At 34.6% G+C, this 9,030-nt stretch overlaps 1 long non-coding RNA gene across 1 annotated transcript; it reads right to left on the bottom strand.

Annotated features, from left to right (window-relative positions):
• Positions 1-906: 906 nt before the first annotated feature.
• LOC128285596 (uncharacterized) lies at positions 907-2,245 on the bottom strand. Its single transcript, XR_008276088.1, has 2 exons — positions 2,214-2,245; positions 907-1,096 (listed from the first exon to the last, which is right to left on the bottom strand). It is a non-coding gene; the product is annotated as an uncharacterized LOC128285596 (long non-coding RNA).
• Between the last annotated feature and the right edge of the window lie 6,785 nt (positions 2,246-9,030).

The following is a 9,030-nucleotide window of genomic DNA, read 5'->3' as shown; positions in this document are numbered from 1 at the left end:
ATTAATAAATCGAGAACATTTCATACGATAGTATAAACTTTACATACAATTATCCCTATCAAAGTTCGAAACATTTTGAAAACCTAAAATAAATGAGACAAGATAAATTGTACTTAAACCACTAAATTACTTAAATTATGTTCGATCATTTTATGCATCCATATTAAATCATTGGTGCGGCTTTTATTCCTAAATTTTTATCAACTTTGCATGTATTATATAATTACACAAACTAAAGTCAAACATTTAGGAATATACAAAGAAAATTCGTTCCATTCTATAGCTATTCGGCTATCACAAGCTAAATTGCATAATTTCGTAGCTTTACAAAAAAATTCAACGAATCAATATAATCATCCATGTTTGCAACCCAATCATAATACAAACATCTATAAATATATATAACAAGACATATAAGGATCCATCTGTATGTCATGATCAAATACTCAGTCACATATATCCATTTATAATATCCAACTAACTTAAATTTTTAACTACCTAATACTGAGGTTGATTTAACCCATACGAAACCTCATAAATACACATAATATGCATGCAAACATATTAATTTATCTAAATGACATTCTCATATATATATAATCCCATACAAAATATCAAAACCAAACCAATAAAATAAGGTACACATAAAATATATGTGTCTTACTCGCAGTAGAGACTTACTTAACATAAAGTATATAACTTTTAAACACATCAATTGTCCATAAAATATCTATACACTATTTATCATCAATCAAACTTAGTAAGCATTCAATCCCATTTGCATAAACCGAATAGGAACATGGCAATATCCATATTTCAGCACACGCAATACCTAACACAAGTTCATGCAAACATGTCACATAATTATAAGGTAGAGTGGGCAAAGATCGAGCTTAACACAGATAATTTTTAAGGATAATTACTTAGCCATTTTTTTCAGGGCTTTATATACAACCCCCAAATTAACATTTCCAAAACATGCTTTAGCTTATACATGCCATAATTTCTAATTCAACTTATAAAAGTACCCAAAATAGTGGATTGTGTGATGAGCTTCGTAGACGATCCCTGAGCTTGTAACTTGATTTTCCAAAATCTATAAAACAAAAAAATATATTCACACAATAAGCTATTTCAGCTTAGTAAGTTATAAGCGAATAAATAACTCAATGATATTAATAGAATTAGCAAAACTAATCAGAATATTTTATCATTGTACATTTAAATCCAATCATTTATAGGTACATTCATATGCAGTATTTTAAACATATATAATTATTTCCTTTTATAATTCCATTTAACTGAATGTATAAATAGTCAAAACCAAAGATAGTATCATTTAACCACCAAAGCCGAATATTCCTATTACACTTAGTTCCCTACACAAAATGCAAAACTCTTATATTTAATAAAATTTTACTATATAAGTTAACCATATAACCGCATATATACATTATCACTCGTACATATATACACAAGAGCTATTCATAGTATATTTACTACTCATTCACAAGTTAACTATACACATTTATATAAGCTCAAAGATCTAGTTATATGATCATGTACATAATTTGCTTTTATAGCCGAATATTCATAGGCACATATTAATGTAATTAAAGAATCATTTCCATAATAAATACACCATTCGTTCAAGGCCGAAAACACATATTTGAACCAAGGAAGTTTATCCTTTATATCATCCACAACACATTTTATCAATAAGTCACATACTTACCTTATCACCGATAACCAATAAACTAAATCATACCTGTCCCCTTTTGCTTATCCAACACATCTGATTATGTTTACCTTTGCCTGATGAACCACGCGGAATTGGGTAGGACACTCGGATAATTCACACATATATCGTACAATGCCAAAGTCCCAAATGTGGTCTTACATGTAGCCACATATCGATGCACTGTCCTAGACAGGGTCTTACTCGTAAACACATATCGGAATCACAAATTGATGCCATGGACTTACTCGCACTCATATATCGGTATCCTATGTCATGACATATGTATCCTAGCTATTCCTAAGGTTCATACGGGGCTTTCGGATGTCGTAACTCGATCGAATCGAACTCGAAAGTGTAATAGCCACATTCAATCACATTCAGCCATAATGTGTTTAGTTTCTAACATTTCAAAGCAGCAAGTAAATATAACATTAAGTTACCAATAAACATGTCTATTTGCTTATAAACTTACCTCGAACGTCGTAAAATAGGACGGGGCTACTAGTCGACAATTTTCGTTTTTCCTCGATCCAAATCTGATTTCTTTGGTTCTTGAGCTAAACATATTCAAATTAAGCTCATTCAAACATATTTTCATTCAATTTAGTCCAAAAACAAATAATTGAGTAAATTACCATTGTACCCTTGACATTTACAATTTTTACAATTTAGTCCCTATTGAACAAAACACAAAATACATCAAATTTCTCCACACCCAAGCTAGGCTGAATATTACCCATGTCCATACTAGCCCTTATAATTCATTAATGTCATATTTGAGTCCCCCAAATTATTATTTTCGCAATTAAGTCCTAATTACTCAAAATCATCAAAAACTCCAATACAAAATATGTTAATCTAAAACATATCTTTCATTTTTCATCATCAAACAACAAATATAAAAAGTTATCAACAATGGAACAAATCAAAATATCCATCAAAATCAAAACTTCAAGCAAGGGTTTTGTAGTACTCGAAGCAACGATCTCAAAAACGTAGAAATTATCAAAAACCGACAAAGAACGAACCTTGATTTTTTTCTTGGAAGATGGCCGAACCTAGTCTTGTGTTCTTTCTTTTTCTTTTTGTTTATATTCGGTGCAAGAGAAAGTGAAAAAAATAGTTTATTTTATAATATTATATCACATATATACTTTAATAATTAACTTACTTTTATAACCTTAATAATTTAATATTAAAAACCACATATTATAAGTCTTTAACCGTCGCACTAATAACTTTATAGGTTATTTACAACATAAATCCCTCATCCTTAAAAGCCACTAACAATTTGGCCCTTTATAAATTAAAGTACCAAATTTTCAATTTACACGATTTAGGTCATTTTATTTAATCGGACACCTAAATGACGAAGTTAATTCACGAAAATTTCACAAATATAAATTCACACAAAATAAACACAGAAATAATTTTAAAATATTTTTCTGGCTCGGATTCATGGTCCTGAAACCACCATTCCGATTAGGGTCTAAATCGGGCTGTTACAACTCTCCCCCCTTAGGGATTTTCGTCCTCGAAAATCTTACCAGTGAATAGGTTCGGATAGCGTTCTCTCATTGCATCTTCTGATTCCCATGTTACTTCCTCAACACGGTGCTTATGCCACAATACTTTAACTAATGGAATCTTCTTATTCCGTAACTCTTTAACCTCATGAGTCAAAATGCGAATTGGTTTCTCTTGGTAGGTCATATCAGGCTAAATTTCAATCTCAGATGGGCTAATCACATGTGAAGGATCAGATCAATACCTCCGAAGCATTGAAACGTGAAATACACTGTAGATCTTTTCTAACTCAGGTGGCAATAATAGTCTGAAAGCAATCCGCCCGATATGCTCTATAACCTCATACGGCCTAATAAATCTTAAACTCAATTTGCCTTTACGACCGAATCTGAGTATTTTCTTCCACGGTGAGACTTTCAAAAAGACTTTATCTCCGATCTGAAACTCTATATCTTTATGTTTCAAATCTGCATAAGATTTCTGACGATCTGATGCTGCTTTCAGACTTTCAAGGATCACTTTCACTTTCTGCTCAGTCTCTCTGATCAAGTCAACCCCGTGTATCTTATTTTCACCGAGCTCAGTCCAATACAATGGCGTACGACATTTACGACCGTACAAAGCCTCGTAAGGTGCCATTTTGATACTCGATTGGTAGCTATTATTATATGCAAATTCAACCAGAGGTAAGTATCGTTCCCACGTACCTTCAAACTCGAAAATGCAACATCTCAACATATCCTCAAGTATCTGAATGATTCGCTCAGACTGGCCATCTGTTTGTGGATAGAAAGTAGTACTAAAATGTAATTTCGTACCTAGTGCATCTTGCAATTTCTTCCAAAATCGTGATATAAACCTCGGGTCTCTATCCAAAACAATAGATATAGGCACACCATGTAGTATCACAATCTGAGAACCATACAATTTATCCAGCTTATCAAGTGAATAGTCTGTACATATCGGAACAAAATGAGCCGATTTAGTCAATCTATCAACAACAACCCAGATTACATCTTTCTTGCTCGGTGTCAACCGTAAACCAGATACAAAATCCATTGTGACTCTGTCCCACTTCCATTCTGGTATCATAATCGGCTGAAGTAACCCTGACGGTACCTGATGCTCGGCTTTCACTTGTTGACAGACTAAACATTTTGCAACAAAGTCAGAGATATCTCATTTCATACCATGCGACCAGTAAAGTTGTTTCAAATCATTATACATATTTGTACTACCTGGATGAACAAATCGCCGACTACTATGAGCTTCATTCAAAATCATCTAAATCAATTTTGAATTCCTCGGAATGCATATTCGGCCTATGAATCTCAAATAATCATCAGCATCAACTCTGAATTCTAAATCAATATCCATCTCACACTGAACTCGTTTTGCAATCAATTCATTGTCCAACTTCTGGGAATCACATATTTGTTGAACAAATAACAGTCTTGCTTTCAATTCAGTTACTATTGAACCATCCTCAGACATAGTCATATGCGCATTCATAGTCATATACGCATTCATTGCATGCAAAGAAAATAGTGATTTTCAGCTTAAAGCATCAACAACAACGTTAGCCTTTCCTGGGTGATAGTCAATCACAAGCTCGTAGTCTTTTAACAGTTCTAACCATCGACGTTGTCTCAAATTTAAATCTTTCTGAGTCATCAAGTATTTCAGGCTTTTATGATCAGAATAAACATGACATTTCTCACCAAACAGGTAGTGAAACCAAATTTTTAATGCGAACACAATAGCTGCCAATTCTAGGTCATGTGTAGGATAGTTTCTTTCATGTGGCTTTAACTGTCTCGAGGTATAAGCTATCACTCTACCTTCCTGCATCAAAACACAGCCCAAACTGTTTAATGATGCATAACTATAAATAACAATTTCTTTAACTGATTCTGGTTGAACTAGTACTGGAGCTTCAGTCAAAAGGGCTTTTAACTGATCAAAGCTTTTCTGGCACTTCTCTGACCACTCAAACTTAACATCTTTCTACAATAGCTTTGTCATCGGGGCTGAAATCATAGAGAAACCTTTCATGAACCATCTGTAATAATCAGCGAGTCCCAGAAAGCTTTGAACTTCAGAAACATTCTTCAGAGGTTTCCAATTTAGTATAGCTGAAATTTTACTCGGATCCACCCAAATACCTGATGTTGATACTACATGGCCCAGAAAACTAACTTCACTTAACCAGAACTCACATTTACTGAATTTCACATACAACTGCTTATCTTACAATGTCTGTAACACAAGTCTCAAATGTTCGGCATGTTCAGCTTTACTACGAGAGTAGATCAGAATGTCATCTATAAACACAACCACAAACCGGTCCAGATACGGTCTGAAGATTCGATTCATCAAATCCATGAAAATAGCAAGTGCATTAGTGAGTTCGAAAGGCATAACCAAAAACTCATAATGTTCATACCTCGTTCTAAAAGCAGTCTTTGGCACATCTAAATCTTTAACTCACAACTGATAGTAACCTGATCTCAAGTCTATCGTCAAAAATACTGTGGCCCCTTTCAGTTGATCAAACAGATCATCAATCCATGGCAACGGATACTTATACTTTATAGTCACCTTATTAAGATTTCTGTAATCAATGCACATTCTCATAGTTCCATCTTTCTTTTTCACAAACAACACAGGTGCACCCCACAGAGAGAAACTCAGTCGCGCGAAACCTCTATCTGTCAATTCTTGCAACTGAGCTTTCAATTCTTTTAATTCTGTAAGTGCCATTCTATATGGAGCTATGGATATTGGAGTCGTCCCAGGCACTAACTCAATACCAAACTCTACTTCCCGAATAGGTAGCAAACCTGGTAATTCTTCTGGAAATACATCCGGATACTCACATACAATAGGTACTGATTCAATGTTTCTTTCAGCCAGTTTACTATCGAGCACATAGGCAAAGTAAGTTTCACACCCTTTTCTCACATATTTCTGAGCTAGCATAGAAGAAACCACTATTGTTAAACCATGCAAATCACTAGATTCGATCCGAATAACTTCATCATTCTGGCTCCGTAGATCAATGGTCTTTCTTTTACAGTTCACAACAGCATCATGTAAAGTCAGCCAATCCATACCCAGAATTATATCGAACTCATCAAATGGCAGCAACATTAAATCAGTCTGAAAGCACAGATTTCGAACCATCAATGGACAATTCTTACACACTTTATCAACCATAACACACCGGCCCAAGGGGTTTGACACTCTGATTACAAACTCAGTAGATTCAATAGGTAGAGTCTTGTTGAATACTAATGTCTCACACACATAAGAATGAGTAGAACCAGGATCAATCAATGCAATTACATTAGTATCATAAAGAGTGAATATACCAGTAATAACATCAGGGAATGAAGCCTCCTCTCAAGCGAGAATAGCATAGACTCTAAAAGGTGCACGAGACTCAGATCTGACTACCGTATCTTTAGTCCCTCTCTGACTGCCACTCATATTACCAGCATTCCTGGGTGGTCTACCTCGAGCTGCAGTATTACCCGATCTCATATTCTGCACTAAATTTTCTTCAGCTAAAATTGGAAAATCTCAAATATAATGATCTGTCGATCTGTATTTAAAACAGGCCCGATCATGCAATCTGCAACTGCCAGGATGTCGTTTACCATCGTATTTACACTCGGGTTGATTTGATCTGACATTGCCCACACTCGCTACCAAAGTAGCTCTTGAGCTCACTGGTGGTCTATTCTGATCCCATCTGGAATAACTTGAAGTGGCTTTAGAACGGCTGAAATCATCTCGGAACTTCTTTGATGTCGACTGGAATGACTTACCAGGTGTTCTTTTGCGTGCATCTCTAACTTCAAAGTTAACTTTTCTTTTCTCTTTCCCGAGCTCTTTAGCTTTGCAGGCTCGCTCAACCAGTATCACGAGCTCTTTTATCTCAAGTATGCCAACTAACAGTTTAATGTCTTCATTCAGCCCATCTTCAAATCTTTTACACATTATGGCTTCAGTGGAAACACACTCTCTGGCATACCATTTGAGCTTCACGAATTTTTGCTCAGATCTGTCACGGTCATCGACCTGTTTGACTCGAAATTCTTTACGCTCGATCAATAAATCTCTGGCTGATATATTTCTTACGGAACTCAGTCTGAAAGAATTCCCAGGTCACCTGCTCTCTCAGAACCACTGATACTAGGGTATTCCACCAGTGGTATGCTGTGTCTCGAAGTAAAGATATGGCACATTTCAAGCACTCATCTGGTGTACAAACAGCTCGTCAAATACACGGATGGTATTATCAAGCCAAAACTCAGCCCGCTCAGCATCATCCTCATCGGTAGCTTTAAATTTTTCAGCCCCATGTTTCCAGATTTTATCAGCAGGTGGCCTATATAACTTCAACGGATCACTTACTTGAGGTACAGTAGGCACCGAAGATGGATTAGTCGGGGTGGTGGTTGTTGCGTAGCCAGGTTAGTCCGGATATATTGAGTAAACCAATCATTTATCATCTGATAGAAAGCTTGTTTAGCCTCACTTTTTTGATTACTCGAAGTCGGTCGAGAATCAGGCGAAACTGTCCCTTGTGGGGGAGCAGGCGTTACACTCTCGACATCATCAGCTCCAGCTCTATCTGGATCCATTTACTATATGAAAACACATTTCAAATGTTAGAAGTCATCACACTATCACAGTATATAATTATGGCATGTATAGCTAAACTCACACACGCTACGTTAATCCTAGAACCGACTAAACTGTAGCTTTGATACCAATAAAATGTAACACCCCTAACCCGTATCCGTCGCTGGACTAGGGTTACGAGACATTACCGTTCATACAAATTACTTATACGAATATTTATTAATATAAATGTCTATACCGACTTCATTAATAAATCGGGAACATTTCATACAATAGTATAACCTTTACATACAATTATCCCTATCAAAGTTCGAAACATTTTGAACACCTAAAATAAATGAGATAAGATAAATTGTACTTAAACCACTAAATTACCTAAATTATGTTCAATCATTTTATGCATCCATATTAAATCATTGAAAGCGCTTTTATTCCTAAATTTTATCAACTTTGCATGTATTATATAATTACACAAACTAAAGTCAAACATTTAGGAATATACAAAGAAAATCCATTCCATTCTATAGCTATCGGCTATCACAAGCTAAATTGCATAATTTCATTGCTTTACAAAAAAATTCAACGAATTAATATAATCATGTATGTTCGCAACCCAATCATAATACAAACATCTATAAATATATGTAACAAGATATATAAGGATCCATCCGTATGTCATGATCAAATACTCAGTCACATATATCCATTTATAATATCCAACTAACTTAAATTTTTAACTACCTAATACTAAGGTTGATTTAACCCATACGGAACCTCATACATACACATAATATGCATGCAAACATATTAATTTATCTAAATGACATTCTCATATATATATATATATATATATATATATATATATCCCATACAAAATATCAAAACCAAACCAATAAAATAAGGTACACATAAAATATATGTGTCTTACCCATGATAGAAACCTTACTTAACATAAAGTATATAACTTTTAAACACATCAATTGTTTATAAAATATCTATACACTACTTATCATCAATCAAAATTAGTGAACATTCAATCCCATTTGCATAAACCGAATAGGAACATGGCAATATCCATATTTCAGCACACGCAATACCTAACACAAGTT

Source organism: Gossypium arboreum, chromosome 1 (assembly GCF_025698485.1).
Source record: "Gossypium arboreum isolate Shixiya-1 chromosome 1, ASM2569848v2, whole genome shotgun sequence".
NCBI lineage: Eukaryota > Viridiplantae > Streptophyta > Magnoliopsida > Malvales > Malvaceae > Gossypium > Gossypium arboreum.
The sequence above is the reverse complement of the archived record's forward strand: the minus strand, read 5'-3'. Positions and strand labels throughout refer to the sequence as shown.